The sequence below is a fragment of the Crotalus tigris genome, unplaced genomic scaffold (assembly GCF_016545835.1).
Source record: "Crotalus tigris isolate CLP2741 ecotype Arizona unplaced genomic scaffold, ASM1654583v1 scf7180000020019.1302030, whole genome shotgun sequence".
NCBI classification, from domain to species: Eukaryota; Metazoa; Chordata; class Lepidosauria; order Squamata; family Viperidae; genus Crotalus; species Crotalus tigris.
In genome coordinates this window covers 862500-878081 of record NW_024097821.1, presented here as the reverse complement: position 1 = coordinate 878081, position 15582 = coordinate 862500, and positions in this window count along the sequence as shown.

Genomic DNA, 15582 nt, shown 5'->3' with positions numbered 1-15582 from the left:
AATTAGAGAGAGAGAGAGAGAGAGAGAGAGAGAGAGAGAGAGAGAGAGAAACGGAAAGAGGGTGAATGAGGGGTAGAAAGAGAGAGAGAGAGGGCAAATGAAAAAGAATGAGAGAGAGGATGAAAGAGGGATAGAATGAGAGAGAATGAGAGATAGAATTACAGGAACGAATGAGAGAGAATGAGTGATAAAATGAGAGGGAGAAAAAGAGAGAAAATGACAGAATGAGAGAGGATGAGAGAGAAAGGGAGAGAGAGAGTGAATGAGGGACAGAATGAGAGAGAGAATGAGAAGAGTGAGTGAGAGATAGAACTGGAGAGAGGAATGAGAGAGAGAGAATGAGTGATAAAATGAGAGAGAAAAAGAGAGAAAATGATAGAATGGGAGAGGATGAGAGAGAAAGGGAAGGAGGGAGAGATAGAGGAAAGGAGAAAGGGAGAGAAAGAGAGGGAGGGAGAGAGAGAGAGAGGGAGGGAGAGAGATGGAATTAAAAATACATCATCCCCCAGGCATACCACTCAGGCAGGTTTGTATCTGGTGATATTCCAATGGCCCCATGCCCAGATATTTATGCTTATATATCATTCTGGCTGATTTCTCCAGACTGTATGGAGATTGTCCCTTGGCCTTTTAGATCATCACTCAATGAATGCTATTTAAAAAAGAAGAATTATGTTACCGAGAGAGATGGCTATTAAATCACGAGGGTAGGGGGAAAAAAAACAGGACCCTGTTTTGAAGAAACTTTTGGAGCAAAATATAAGCATGGCTTCTGAGCTTTTGCAGATAAATAAATAAATAAATAAATGGACCAAATGTCTGAAACACTCCATTTTGGCTTGTTTCTCACAGATATGTACAGACAAACGAACACATTGTGAGGTCTCTGATGCTCTCTGAGCTGGGTGGTTTTCTTTGCAGATGTTTCATGACCCAGCTAGGGAACATCATCAGTGCTAGAAGGGAGGAGGAGGGAGGGAGGGAGGGAGGGAGGGAGGGAGGGAGGGAGGAAGGAAGGAAGGAAGGAAGGAAGGAAGGAAGGAAGGAAGGAAGGAAGGAAGGAAGGAAGGAAGGAAGGAAGGGAGAGAGGGAGGGAGAGAGGATGGACCCTGAGCATGGTGGTTTCCTTGCAGATGTTTCATGACCCAGCTAGGGAACATTATCAGTGCTAGAAGGGAGGAGGAGGAGGAGGAGGAGGAGAAGGAGGAGGAGGAGGAGGCCCTTGATACTCACTAAATTTGGTGGTTTCCTTGGAGACGTTTCATGACCCAACTAGGGAACATCATCAGTGATAAAAAGCAGGAGGAGGACTGTGGAGTGCAGGAGTCCTTGTTGTTCTCTGAGATTGGTTGTTTTCTTGCCCAACTGTATAACATCATCATTACTAGTGATGAATGCTAAGTGATCGGTACTAGAACTGATGATGTTATCCAGTTGGGTCACAAAACATTTGCAAGAAAACTACCACCCCAAGGATCACATAGTCTTCCTCCTCCTCCTCCTCCTCCTCCTCCTCCTCCTCCTCCTCCTCCTCCTCCTCCTCCTCCTCCTCCACTCTGCAACACACACACCCTTTCTAGCACTGATGATGTTACCTAGTTGGGCCACGAAACGTCTGCAAGAAAACCACCAAGCTCAGAGACCTCACTGTTCAACCCTGAGCTACAAAGATTCTCTTCTAATGGTAACTCATGCACACTCTTGTTGCTCAGTCAGCAAGTCAATTCCACTAAATATTTCTGCAAGATTGGACAGGGCAGAGACCACTTCCCTCCCCTTCAATTGTCTGCTTCTTCTCTTAATCTCTTCTCCCATCTCCTCACCAGAATGGGTCTTCAAGTGAATGGATCTAACTTCACAAAAGAGAGATATTTTGACAGGATCCAGGTCCAGACATCCAAAACTGGTCATCTTTGAGTGAGACAAGGGTGGACAACCAAAGGTCTTCCTAGGAACTTCAACCAAAGATGGTCAACAAGTATGGGATCTGAAGGGGAAACCTACCAGGGAACAGGGCTCTCTACTTCCATGTCCTCATGGAGAAGCTGACTTATGAGCAGGTAACCCTCCAAAGTTGGAACTTTGTTGACCATCTTTGGTTGAAGTTCCTAGGAGAACCTTTGGTTGTTCACCCCTGTTCCATTCAAAGCTGACCAGTTTTGGATGTCTCGATCTGGATCCTGTCAAAATATCTCTCGTACACAGCCCTAAGCTCTAACCCAGCTACATTACAGTTGGCCTGACGCTTCTGCGCTGAAGGCCGAAAGAATATTGTGTTGCAATCTGCCTTCAATCATTTGTGTAGTTGTCATTCTGGAGCAGGATTAGCCCTTGGTGAAGAATAGCCTGCGATGTAATGTGTTAATTCCCTGAAGATGGTCAGTCTATCGATCTGAAGGACATGAGCTTGAGATGAACCCTGGGCTATCGGCTTGCTTATTTTATCATCTGATATCCTAACCAGCTGGCCTTTGGGAAGTTCCTAAGACTGGCCTGTAAGGCAAATTCATCTCAGCAACTATGACAGCTTCACACTTATGACCGTTGCAGCATCCTCATGATCATGTAATCCAAATTCAGACACTTGACGACGGACTCAGATTTATGACAGTTGCAATGTCCCTGGGGTCACATGGCCGGGAAAGGAAGAATCCTTGGTGGGAAGTGTAATAAGTAGCCTGGAATTGAGACTTCTCAATTCCCAAGTATCTAAAGCATCCTGACTTCTTCCAAATATTGGGGAACTGGATTTGTAGGCCTCAGAATCACCCCATATCTCAGTCACATTAGCTGGGACAAGGATCAAGTCCAACAGATAGCTAGATTGACCACACACCATATCACAGCTTTGGTGGGAAGTGTAATAAGTAGCCCGCTCTAAAGACCTCTGAATTTCCAAGCAGTAAAGCACCCTGACTCTTCCAAATAGCGAGGAAGAGGATTTGTAGGACCCTCTACCTTAGTCATGTTATCTGGGACAGGGATCCAGTCTAACACATAGCTAGATTGTGTATCCCATGCAATAGCTTTGATGGGAAGTGTAATAAGTAGCCCAGCCTAGAGAGACTTCGTACACCCTGATTCTTACAAATATTGAGGAGGGGGATTTGTAGGTCCCATAATTCCTCCTACCTCAGCAATGTTAGCTGGGACAAGGAACCAGTCCAACACATAGCTGGATTGCCTACACATAGCCAGATCTTCAATGGGAAGTGTAATAAGTAGCCCGGCCTAGAGATTTCTGAAGTGTCTGAAACAACCTAATATTGGGGAGCTATATTTGTAGGTCCTAGTATCTCCTCTACCTTAGTAGTTAGCCAGACCAGGGATTACCTCCAACGTATAGCTAGATGCCTACACCGTGTCACGGTTTGAGGACAATGTTCATCTCTGACGTCTGAGGATGGTGTGGGTTTCTTTCTTCCTGGCTAAGCCTCTCCTGATCTGCCCTCCCTAATCTCATTGGCTGTGCGAAATGTCAGAGGATTAACTTCTCCCCAGCTAATATTGGGGGAGGGGGGCGCTAAGCAGGCAAGATTCCCACCACCGGCCTCTTGACGTTCTCGTGGCGGCGTGAAGCTCCCCTCTCAATTCCCTTTCCTGCCAAGCCCAAACAGCGATGCCTATTGTGAGAATGACACGCTGTTTCCCTCCCCCCCCCCAGCCAAACCCTGATTGAATTCCCTTAGCAAACATTGCAAACCATGGATAGTTCTATTTTGTGCAATGGATTAGTTTCCCAATGGCCAACATTCTCCTAAAGAACGGGGATTTCTAACACGTAGGCTGGGGGGATTTGGGGATTTTTTTATAATGCTGTTTCTCCCCCTTTTAGGGGGGCCTCTGGGTCTTGTTCTTAAATCTCCTCTTTTTTTTTTTTTTTCATTAGGAGAAGCAACAGGGTGGAAGGAAAAATGTCAAGACAAAAAGGAGAACCCAACAGGGAGAAGGGAAGGCAGCTTCGCAAAGCACCAAGTTATTAAGGAATTTGCAATGCTGCATCCATCAGACAGGCTTAATATCAAATTCCACGGCGTGTAACTTTTTTTTTTTAATGAAATAAAACAGAGAAGGCCAAAGATCACCCCTTGTGCAGCATGTACGGCATAGCAGAGGGGAATTAAATGAAAAAAAAATTGGAGGCATGGACTAGGAAGAAGAAAGTATTTGCAAAAAAACACACTTTTTCCAGGAAACTAATTGGATGTTTGGGTAAGATTGGAAAATTAACAGGGGGGGGGGAAACCTAAAAGATTTATTTCAGGGCTGTGGGATAAGATGGCAGCTCCAGTCATAAAATGGGCTGGTCTGGCATGTATTAAAGTCGTGTTTTGTTATGCCATTTTACTTGGAATATTGGGAATACAGGAAGTCCTCAACTTACGAACACAATTGCTTCCATCGCTAAGCAAGGCAAGGGAAGTGAGTCTAGGCAAATTGCACAACCTTTCTTTCCACAGTTGTCAACTGAACCCCTGCAGTTGTTAAGTTAGCAACACAGTTGTTAAGTGAATCTGGCTTCCCCCATTGACTGTGCTTGTCGGATGGTCGTAAAAGGGGATCGTGTGATCCCGAGACGTTACAACCGTCATAAGTGTGAGTCAGTTACCAAGCATCCGAACTTTGATCACATGACCACAGAGATGCTGCAACAGTCGTCAGTGTGAAAAAGTCCCTTTTTTCAGTGTCGTTGTAACTTTGAACTGTCACTAAATGAATGATCGTAAGACGAGGACTAGCCATAAGACATAGAACAGAGATTCTTCCTTCTCCTATCCCACAGAAATCGCAAGCTTTATTTTCGCATGAATGTCCCAAGAGGATACATCAGAATTTTCTATTTATTTTTTTTTAAAAAAAAGAAGAATTATTATTACTAAATAAATACTTTTCTGCTTATGTGAGCATGTCAAGTCCTTCAGGACGAGGGAAGAAAACACGAAATATAAAACGCGCCTGCCGATGGGAATCGCCATTATTTGCGATCCCCTACACTGAAAATCAACGAATAGCTAACACTTTGGGGGGAAATGTGCTTTTTCCTCCATTTTCTGAAACTCTGGGAAAGAAGGGCTCAGATGCATCATTCCCTGGGGAACATTTTGCAGCTTAGGACCCACAACTGAGACCACAATTTCCATTGCTAAGCAAGGTGGTGGGTTCAGTGAGTTATGTCTGCTTTTAGGAGCTTTTTTCTTTGCTACAGTTGTTCAATGAATCATGGGGTCGCTAAGCAAATCCAGCTTTCCCCATTGACACTGAAAACCACCAGGCTCAGAGAACACAATGCTCCTCCTCCTCCTCCCTTCTAGCACTGATAATGTTCCCTAGTTGGGTCATGAAACGCCTGCAAGAAGACCACCAAGCTCAGAGAGCACCATGGACCCTACAGTTCTCCTCCTGCTCCTCCTGCTCCTCCTGCTCCTGCTCTATCCTCCCTTCTAGCAATGATAATGTTCCCCAGTTCAGAGATCTCCAACCTTTTGGGCACATGGGATTAGTTCAGTGGAGAGAGGTTTTTCCGTGGCCCGGACGGTGTGTGGTTTTGTGTGCTGCCTGCATCCCTTGGATGGGGCTTTGCTTGTTTGTGCAGACCGATTGCTGGCATGCCTCGGCCTGGTACTGGTTCGTTGGGGACCCCTGCCCTAGTTGGGTCATGAAACGCCTGCAAGAAGACCACCAAGCTCAGAGAGCACCATGGACCCCCCACGCACGCACGCACACACACAGTTCCCAACCCATTCTGAATTATAAACCAGCTTCAAGAAAATCTACTGCTCACAAGAGTAGGAGAATTTCCCCCCCCCCCCAAACCAGGAAGGTGCTCTGATCCCAGAAGTGAGGAGGAGTCAATAAACCTCTTTCTTCTCTGCTAACCAGCATTCCAGGTTGCACGGCGGGGGGGGGGGGAGAAAAACAACCCACAGGCCTTGTCTTGACCCCAAAAATATCCTTCCAAATAAAAACCCCTGCATTGTTTCGCTCCTTCTAGTCTCCACACAACCACACACACACACACACACACACACAAAGACAGAAAAAAAGAATTGACTGCTCAGATGGTGTGAGATCCTTACTTGCCTGCCAATATTTTTAATAACCATCTTAGTCAGTGTTAGCACAGCTGCTTCTCCTGATCAGCAATTCTCATGACTCATTTTTCGGAGGTTGCCCTTTCCCAAGCTTTATTAGGGCTGTTGGCGGGGATTGGGGGAGGGGGGGGGTAAAGGATGAATTGTATCTCCGTACCCACCCCACCCTGAATGCAAAGCAGGCAGGCTGTGGAACATGGGAGTCCCAGTGAAAGGAAAGGCAGAGAGGTTTTGGGGGAATGGGCTGGCAAACCGTGAGAGGTGGGTCAAAACAGAAAGGAGGAAATAGCAGCCTTGCTAGAAAAATGGGGGGAGACCCCCGTGTAAAGAACAAATGTCTGTAGTTATGGACTGCAGAGTGAGGCTGGGGTCCCTGGGGTCCTCGGTGGGCAGAGGTTCAAGGCCAGATCCAGATTGTAGTGAACTGAGATGGCCCTTCCTTCCTTCCTTCCTTCCTTCCTTCCTTCCTTCCTTCCTTCCTTCCTTCCTTCCTCCCTTTACTCTCTTTTTCCTTCTCTCTCATCTTCTCTTTCTCCTTCTTCCTTCCTTTCTTTTCCTTCCTTCCTTCCTTCCCTCCATCTCTCTCCTTCCTTCCCCCCTTCTTCCCTTTACTCTCTTTTTCCTTCTTTCTCACCTTCTCTTCCTCCTTCCTTCCTTCCTTCCTCTTCCTTCCCTCCCCTCCTCCCCTCTCATTTTCCCTTTCCCTCCTTCCTTCTCTCCCTCCCTCTTCTCTCTCTTCCTTCCTTCCTCTCTCCCACCTTTACTCTCTCCTTTCTTCCCTCTCACCTCCTCTTTCTCCTTCCTTCCTTCCTTCTTTCCTTCCTTCCCTCTTTATACCTTTCTTCCTTCATTTCTTTTCCTTCCCTCTCTTTCCCTCTCATTTTCCCTTTTCTTTTCCTTCCTTCTTTCCTTCCTTCTTCCCTCTCTCCTTCCTTCCTTGTCTACCTTTCTTTCTTTATTTTCCTTCCTTCCCTCTTTATTTCTTTCCCTTTCATCTTCTCTTCCTCCTTCCTTTTATCTTCCTTTTCTCCTTCCTTCCTTTTTTCCTTCCTTTTGGTATACTGTGGTTTTGTATTAAATTGCATTTTAAGGTTTGTCCAAAGCAGGTCAAGATGGGGATCATGCAAAATCTCTGGAGATATGTTGCCCCAAAGGGGAAAAGTCCACATCTTTGTCCCATCAAGGGCCATCACTTAATCAATGCAACCCAAAGCACATCCACTCTTCCTGTTCATATTGGTCAGGCAGTAGCTATGGAAGACTTGTATTTGCTCAAGTAACCAGGCCTCATTGTGTACAGGGCTTCAGGGAGTGGTAAATCATCTTGAATTGCACCCAGCAGCCAATGGATAACCACTAAAGCAAATAGCACCAATAAAATAGCTCAAGGTTGGAATGAGGGGTCCTAATTTGAGCTTGATGGCTTTCTTGCAGATGTTTAATGACCTCATTAGGTAACATCATCAGTTCTAGAAAGGAGAGGGATTTGCGGGGAGGAGGAGGAGGAGGAGGAGGAGGAGGAGGAGGAGGAGGAGGAGGAGGAGAAAGAAGAGGAAGAGGAAGGACTGTGGGGATCCTCATTGATCTCCACGTTTGGTGGTTTTCTTGCAGACGTTTCATGACCCAACTATAGAACGGCATCAGTGCTAGGCGTGTGGAAAGGAGGAGGAGGAGGAAGAAGAAGAGGAAGAGGAAGAGGAGGAGGAGGAGGAGGAAGAGGATTGTTGGGTCCTTGGTGCTCTCTGAGCTTGATGGTTTTCTTGACGTGTTACATTACTAAAGTAGTAACATCATCAGGGCTAGGAACTGTTGGGCGCCTGGAAGAATTTATCCCATAGTCTGAATCTTCCAGGCTTCGTGGTCCTTCTGGGGATTTTTTAACCTGAATAGAGCAGGATCATCTTCATCCTGGAAATCAGGTTCCTAAGTCTAACTATGACAGGTGCGAAAGACCAAGTCCACACATGAAGGCCCAATTAAACTGCGTGATTGCTGAAAGCCTACATACAGGAATCTTCTCAACTAAAGGCAGGCACCTGCAAGGAGTTAGATAAGGGTCAATGGCACTCAAGGGAAGTTAGACTTAGTTCTTTTGTGACTATGATATGGATTCTAGGCTGATCCCCCTTTTCACTCCGCCTCCCCTCCCCGGCTCCCACCATCTCTTCTCCTAGAAGCTGGTCTTCAAAACAGGTCAAACTTCCACTCATTCTGCAAACTACTAGTTCCTACACCTCCAGCCAAAGTGGAGTGGCCAGTGTAATACCAACGATGAGGTCAAGACGGAAGAGTGAGGTGGGGTGGGCTTCCCATTTGCAGATGGCAAATAAAAGACTAGAGTTCAACCGGGCTCATTAAGAAGCATTTACAATGCGGTTGGAAGGACCTACGGCTGCTTAAAACGCTTCAGGGATGTATTTTTCCATGCCATGGAAGGAGCTAAGCCAGATTTGCAGAGGGTAGGACATTGGCAGGAGGACGAAGTGCCTGTGTTATAATTTCCACCATCAGGAGGGGAAACAGGTTTCTGAAAGAGGATGACCTCACTTGTTTGGCTAACGTTGAGGTGACAAGTCCTTTGATGACAGACACAAGTTTTGGGCATCCTGGTCCTTGAGGTTTTTCCAAGGACAGCTTGGAAAAAAAGAGGTTTTTTTTTTTTTTTCAGAGATCGAGGTGGCAACACAAACTTTAACTGGTGCTCACCTGCCAGGCGGTGTGTCAACAGCCCCCTCAAGGATAGGTGGGTGGGCAGGAGACAAAACTGTCGTTCTGTTCTTTCACTGCCAGCCAGGACTTGGGCAAAGCCCAAATTGACGTAGTTGCAGGTCCACCTTAGGAAGAGTTGACTTCCCTGAGGTGGTGATGAGTTGAGTGGACTTCAATGCTTCTTTGTTGGAGATCAAGTTTGGCCCAGGAGCCTGTGCTCCCGTGAAGAAGCAGACACGTGGTAGGAGGAAAAAAATAGGACTTTGCAGCCAAAACTGAGCTGGATTCAAAATGTTGGAGCAGAACACCAATTCTGTTCTCCACAATTGAAGAAGAAACTTGAATTGACAGTAAGAACAATTAATCAATGAAATGACTTCGCTCCAGAAGTTGTGGGCGCTCCAACATTGGAAGTTTTTAAGAAGGCATCGGACAACCACTTGTCTGAAATGGGATAGGGTTTCCTGCTTGAGCAGAGGGTTGGACTAGATGACCTCCAAGGTCCCTTCCAACTCTGTTATAGGAAACATTTGTAGCTTCTGTGATAATAACAGAAGGACAGAGTTGGAAGGGAGCTTGGAGGTCATCTAGTCCAACCCCCTGCTCAGGCAGGAGCCCCTATACCATTTCAGACAAATGGCTGTCCAGTCTCTTCTTAAAAACTTCCAGTGTTGGAGAATTCACCGCTTCTGGAGGCAGGTTGTTCCACTGGTTAATTGTTCTAACTGTCAGGAAGTTTCTCCTTAGTTCTAGGTTGCTTGTCTCCTCGGTTAGTTTCCACCTGTTGCTTCTTCTTCTGCCTTGGAGAATAGCTTGACTCCCTCTTCTTTGGGGCAGCCCCTGAGATACTGCTATCATGTCCCCCCTCGTCCTTCTCTTCATTAAACTAGACCTACCCAATTCCAGCAACCGTTCCTTACATGTTTTAGCCTCCAGTCCCCTGATCCTCTTAGTTGCTCTTCTCTGTACCCTTTCTAGAGTCTCAACATCTTTTTTACATTGCAGTGACCAAAACTGGATGCAGTTATTCCAAGTGTGGCCTTACCAAGGCCTTGTAAAGTGGTATTAACACTTCAAGTGATCTTGATTCTATCCCTCTGTTAATGCAGCCTTCTTTTTCAATGATACCCATGGATACCCACCACCAAATCTATGGCTGCAAATTTCATTTCTTGATTTTGTCATCTAAGTCATGGTTGTCCCAAAGATGCTTTTTTTTAAAAAAAAAACACCAACAACTGGACTTCCTCATTTTTTTCCTTGAAGACGTTTCATCCAAGAAGCTTCTCAGTTCAGTTCTTCAGAAGCTTATAAGATGAGAAGTGAAACATCTTCAAAGGGGAAAAAAACCAAGAAAATCCAGTTGCCTTTCAAAAGCATCTTTGGGACATATCTTGTCTTTGTGTTGTGGGGTCTAGAGAAGGTGTACAATCTAGCAAACTGCTCCCCTACTTAACCAGGCACCGGTATCTTGCAATTTTCATGATGGGTCATCTTTAAATATCCCATAACTAGTCAACCTTCTACCTAGAATAGGAATCCACCATGGTAATAGAGTTCTTTTTCTTCAATTGCCTAGAACAGGGGCGGGGTGGATTTCAACTCCCAGAATTCCTGAACCAGCCATGCTGCCTCAGGAATTCTGGGAGTTGAAGTCCACAAATCATAAAAGAGCCAAGGTTCCTCACCTCTGGCCTAGAACAATGTTTCTCAATCTTGGCAGCCTGATGATGGGTGGACTTCAGTTCCCAGAATTCCTCCTGCTAACTGGAGAATTCTGGGGGTTTGAAGTCCACCCCATTTTCAAGTTAAGAAGTATTGTCTTAAAAATTGAGCATACTTTTTTTTTTTCCTTCCGGGCAAAATTTCCTTAAGTTGTAAAAATGGTCCCACCTCAACCACATAGAACACAAACTCACAAATATATAATTTAAAATACATTTATTGTCTCCTTTGTTCTCCTTTGTTATACCAAGTTGTTAAATAACTTAAATACATTCTCCACAGTCACTCAAGAATCTGATTTATACCTATAAGCTGTACATATGAGGTAGAGTGAAAATAATTTAGGCTACCTTACAAAGCATTAAACACCCCAAAATTCGCAGACAATAAAATACTACAAACCCTTCATATGTTGGTTCCTTAGAAGGAACTCCATTCACAAGTGCGTGCAACCCATCTTCAAGTCCACATTCATGGTGCTTTGACAAGACTTGGGGTAAGTGACCAATAAAAGCGAGCAAGCCCCCGATACAATTTTGAAGGGGGGGGGAAGAATCAACGCATACCAAAAACAGAATCCTACAAGATGGCTATGGAACAGTAGCCTAGAAAACTGGTCTTCTTGTAGGCCCAAGTTGTAAAAAGCACTGAAATAAGCATTAAATAAGATGACAAATTCCACTGAGAATTCTTAGGAGAACATCTATGGAGATTCTCAGCCATCCAGGTCATGGTTATCCCAAAGTTGCTTTTTCAAAAGTCAGCTGGACTTTCTCGGTTTTTTTCCTTGAAAACATTTCACTTCTCATCCAAAAAGGTTCTTCAGCTCTGAAGAACTGAAGAAGCTTCTTGGATGAAAAGCAAAACATCTTCAAGGGAAAACAAAGGAATTCCAGTTGCCTTTTGAAAAAGCAACTTTTTTGTCTTTTCCAACCAACCTGAATCTACCTTCCGGATCTAGAAATTTTGACTGTCCATTGATGATTTGTCTAGAACTGGAACTATCAAAAAAGCTGAGGGATCTAGGCTGAGAAAAACATCACCTTAGGACCTTCCCCAAATTTACATGGATGGTGGAACAAGTTTTGGGTTCAAATGGTGTTCATCCAGTTCTGGAGTTTTTTGGCCTCTATATAGGGTGTCTTGGAGTCTCAAAGCCAAAGGCAACATAGGTTGCTTATCAAAAGGAATGGGTCCCACATACTGTGAGACCATTTCCATGTGGCGTAGTGGTTGAAGGCACTGGTCTAGAAGCCAAGAAACCATAAGGACTAGAAGACCTCCAAGGTCCCTTCCAACTTAAGGACAATCCCTCTTAAAGTAGGTCTTGTGGAGTCACAATAGGCTTACCTAGGAGACAGATGGGCCATGATGAACCATAAATATATGTCAGCTTGTCTCCTAAAATTGTGAGATCTTCATCATTTCCAAAAACAGACTGGGCAACCATTTGACCAGGATGCTTTGAGCAGATGTTGGACTAGAAAACCTTCAAGGTTCCTTCCAACCCTATAATTCTCTGTTTTATATCTGACCGATAAAGAGATTTAGGATTTATTGCACACATTAAATGGCACATTCACATCAGCTCACACTTTTCACTTTCTCTTTAGCTATTTCAGGGGAAGATGAGGACACTTTTGTGTGTTCTTCTCATCCAACCTTTGCAAGGCAACCACAAAGTTAGATCATTTACAAAAATCCACGCACACCCTTCTGATCCAGATGTAACCACTTGAACGCTACGAGGTTTCTGGAGGATCACCAACTTAGAAATAAGTAACCAAAGTGGATTACTCAGTAAATTCTATATAGGTTCTGGAGCTCCTCAAATGAGGCTGAGGCACAGTTCCCATCATGGACCAGGTTAGATGATGGTTTTGGAGGTGGAACTCCAGAAGCATCTCAAAGTCCCACCTTCATAAACCCCAGTTTAAGACAGCAAAGAAAAGTGAACAATTTTTAGGATCTATTTGTTGGAATTGATCAGTTCCAGAGGTCAAATGTCCTCTCTGGTGTCCATACCTTTCATGGATCAATCACCCCATGAGTTCAGATTGTCAACCTTATTGTTGGTCAAAGCTTGCCTCAACTTGCTTCCAGAGGTTGTGAATGCTCTAACACTGGAAGTTTTTAAGAAGAGATTGGATGACCATTTGGCTGAAATGGTATAGGGTTTCCTGCTTGAGCAGGGGTTGGACTAGATGACCTCCAAAGTCCCTTCCAACTCTGTCATTCTATTCTATTCTATTCTATTCTATTATTCTAATTCTAATTCTAAAGCTAGACAGGAAGAAGCATGGATGAAAAATAGCTAATCCAATCCAATAAGCTATGGATTTCCCACACATTCCTGGAGGGATCCATACCATATCAAATCAGGGATCAGACTTCATAGATTCCAGATGCTTCAACTCCCAGAATTCTTTTGAAAGATGCCATGGCTGGGGGATTCTGGGAATTGAAGTCCACCCATCTTTAAGGTTGATTGGCACTGTGCCATTTCAGTACAGCAGGGTTTCCCAACCTTAGCCCTTTTTAAGATGGGTGGACTTCAACTCCCAGAATTCCACAGCCAATATGGCCACTAGTGAGAATTCTGGGAGTCGAAGTCCATACCTCAGGAAATTGCCGAGATTGCCAAACAAGGTTCTTAAGCAGGCTATGATCCCAAAAGTTAAGAAGGGATCACAACTGTGTGTGATCAACACACATAAATAAAACAGCTTTGACTTTTTTGACCTTTGCAGAGGCTTTGCTACAAAGATTTCAAAAGGGATGTGGTGGAGAAAGTTAATAGCATGGAGATTATACAGGTAGTCCTCGATTTACGACCACAAATGAGCCCCAAATTTCTGTTGCTAAATGAGACATACGTTGTTTTGCCCTATTTTACTATTTTTCTTGCCACAGTTGTTAAGTGAATCACCGCGGTTATTAAGTTAGCAACGCGGTTGTTAAGTGAATCTGGCTTCCTCAATTGACTTTGCTGGTCGAAAGTAGCAAAAGGGGATCACGTGACCCTGGGACCATCATAAATACGAGTCAGTTGCCCAGCACCTGACTTTGGGGACGGTCGTAAGTGTGAGAAACTGTTGTAAGTCGTTTTTTTGTGTGCCGTTTTAACTTTCAACGGTCACTAAAGGAATGGTAGTAAGTCGAGAATTACCTGTTGAGAATTTACATAGAATGCATGTGCCTCAATACTATATATATATATATATATATATATATATATATATATATATAACCACAGGAGAATAAACCTTAATATTTACAACACAGAAGAGGAAAGCAACACTATCTGCTTTAAAATTCACATAAATACTTTTTAAAAAATACTTACAGAAACACTCTGGCTTCAGTGCGTGCGTAACTATACAAAACCCACACCCCACCCTGTTCAGTAGTTCGTCCACACCTTCGCCTCTCCCCTTGCACACACGTGCAGTACAGACTGTGAGGATTGCCAATCTCTTGCACTATATATAAAAACAGTATTTTATGATTACACTATAGTTCAACATCGTAGCCAACAGCCTTTCAATAAGGGTAGTCCTCAAATTATAACCACAACTTAGGCCACACATTTTTGTGGCTAAGCGAGACAGTTGTTAAAATGACTTTTGCCCCATTTTATGGTTGTTAAGCGAATCACTGCAGTTGTGAAGTTAGTCACGCGGTCGTTAAGTGAATCCAGCTTCCCCATTGACTTTGCTTGTCAGAAAAGGGGATCGCGTGAGCCCGGGACACGGCGACCATCATATGAGTCAGTTGCCAAGCATCTGAATTTTGATCACGTGATCTGGGGATGCTGCAACGGTCGTAAGTATAGAAAATGGTCATGTCACTTTTTTCAGTGCTGTCATAACTTTGAATGGTCACTAAATGAACTGTTGTAAGTTGAGGACTACCTATGACTACCTTATGCCTACTGGTTAGAATAAGCCTCATTTCGGCAATCCAGGGTTGCATTTTTAAACATTTGACACCAGCCTGGTTCACACAACATGCTAACTGGGTTGGGTGCAGACCTGGCAGCTGAGCACATTTTCATGGTGTTTAATTTGTTGCTGGCTTAGCTGCCAATGCAAACTCACCCTGTCTGCTTAATTTAGTTATGGTGAACACCAGAAATAACTATGTTTGATGATCTTGGTTTAACAGGTTGTGTGAATTTCATCAATTGGTTGTTTCCTCCAAGGAGAGATTTGTGTCAAGCCTTGGAGGGGGGGATATAATTGCTCCAAGATTGCAAGCTTATCTTAAACAAGGTTTCTCAAACTTAGCAGCGTTAAGATGGGAGGACTTCCACTCCCAGAATCCCCCAGCTGGCATGGGTTAAGAGGGGAGGACTTCAACTCCCAGAATCCCCCAGCCAGCCATCCATCCTTTAAGAGGGCAGGACTTCCACTCCCAGAATCCCCCAGCCGGCATGCTTTAAGAGGGAAGGACTTCAACTCCCAGAATCCCCTAGCCAGCCATGGTTTATGAGGGGAGGACTTCAACTCCCAGAATCCCCCAGCCAGCCATCCTTTAAGAGGGGAGGACTTCAACTCCCAGAATTTCTCAGCCAGCATGCAGAATTCTGGGAGTTGGTCCACTCACGCTGACTGGGGAATTCTGGGAATTGAATTTCACCCATCTTAAAATTGCCAAGATTGAGAAATAGTGTTTTAGAGAAAGAAAGTTACAGCAAGCCATCATCTCCCTGGTTTTATTTATGAGACTTATTTATTTATTTATGAGACTTATATTCAACTTCCGGTAACCTAGTTCCCTCAAATTAATTCTGATAATGAGCGACGTGAGATGATGGCCTGTTTGCCTATTTAACAAATTAACAAAAAATTCCAAACTATGATTGTGCTAGAAGGAGAAACTTAAATGCAAGGTCAATCCATAGAGCTGATAGCAATGGCATCTGCAGAACATCAGAACAGATTAAACCAGGATCTTAACTGGATAGGATGTGAGCATTCTTTGGTGAGCCTTAGTCAATACAGGTAAGTCCTCAACCTACCACCGCAACTGAGCCCAAGATTTCCGTTGTAAA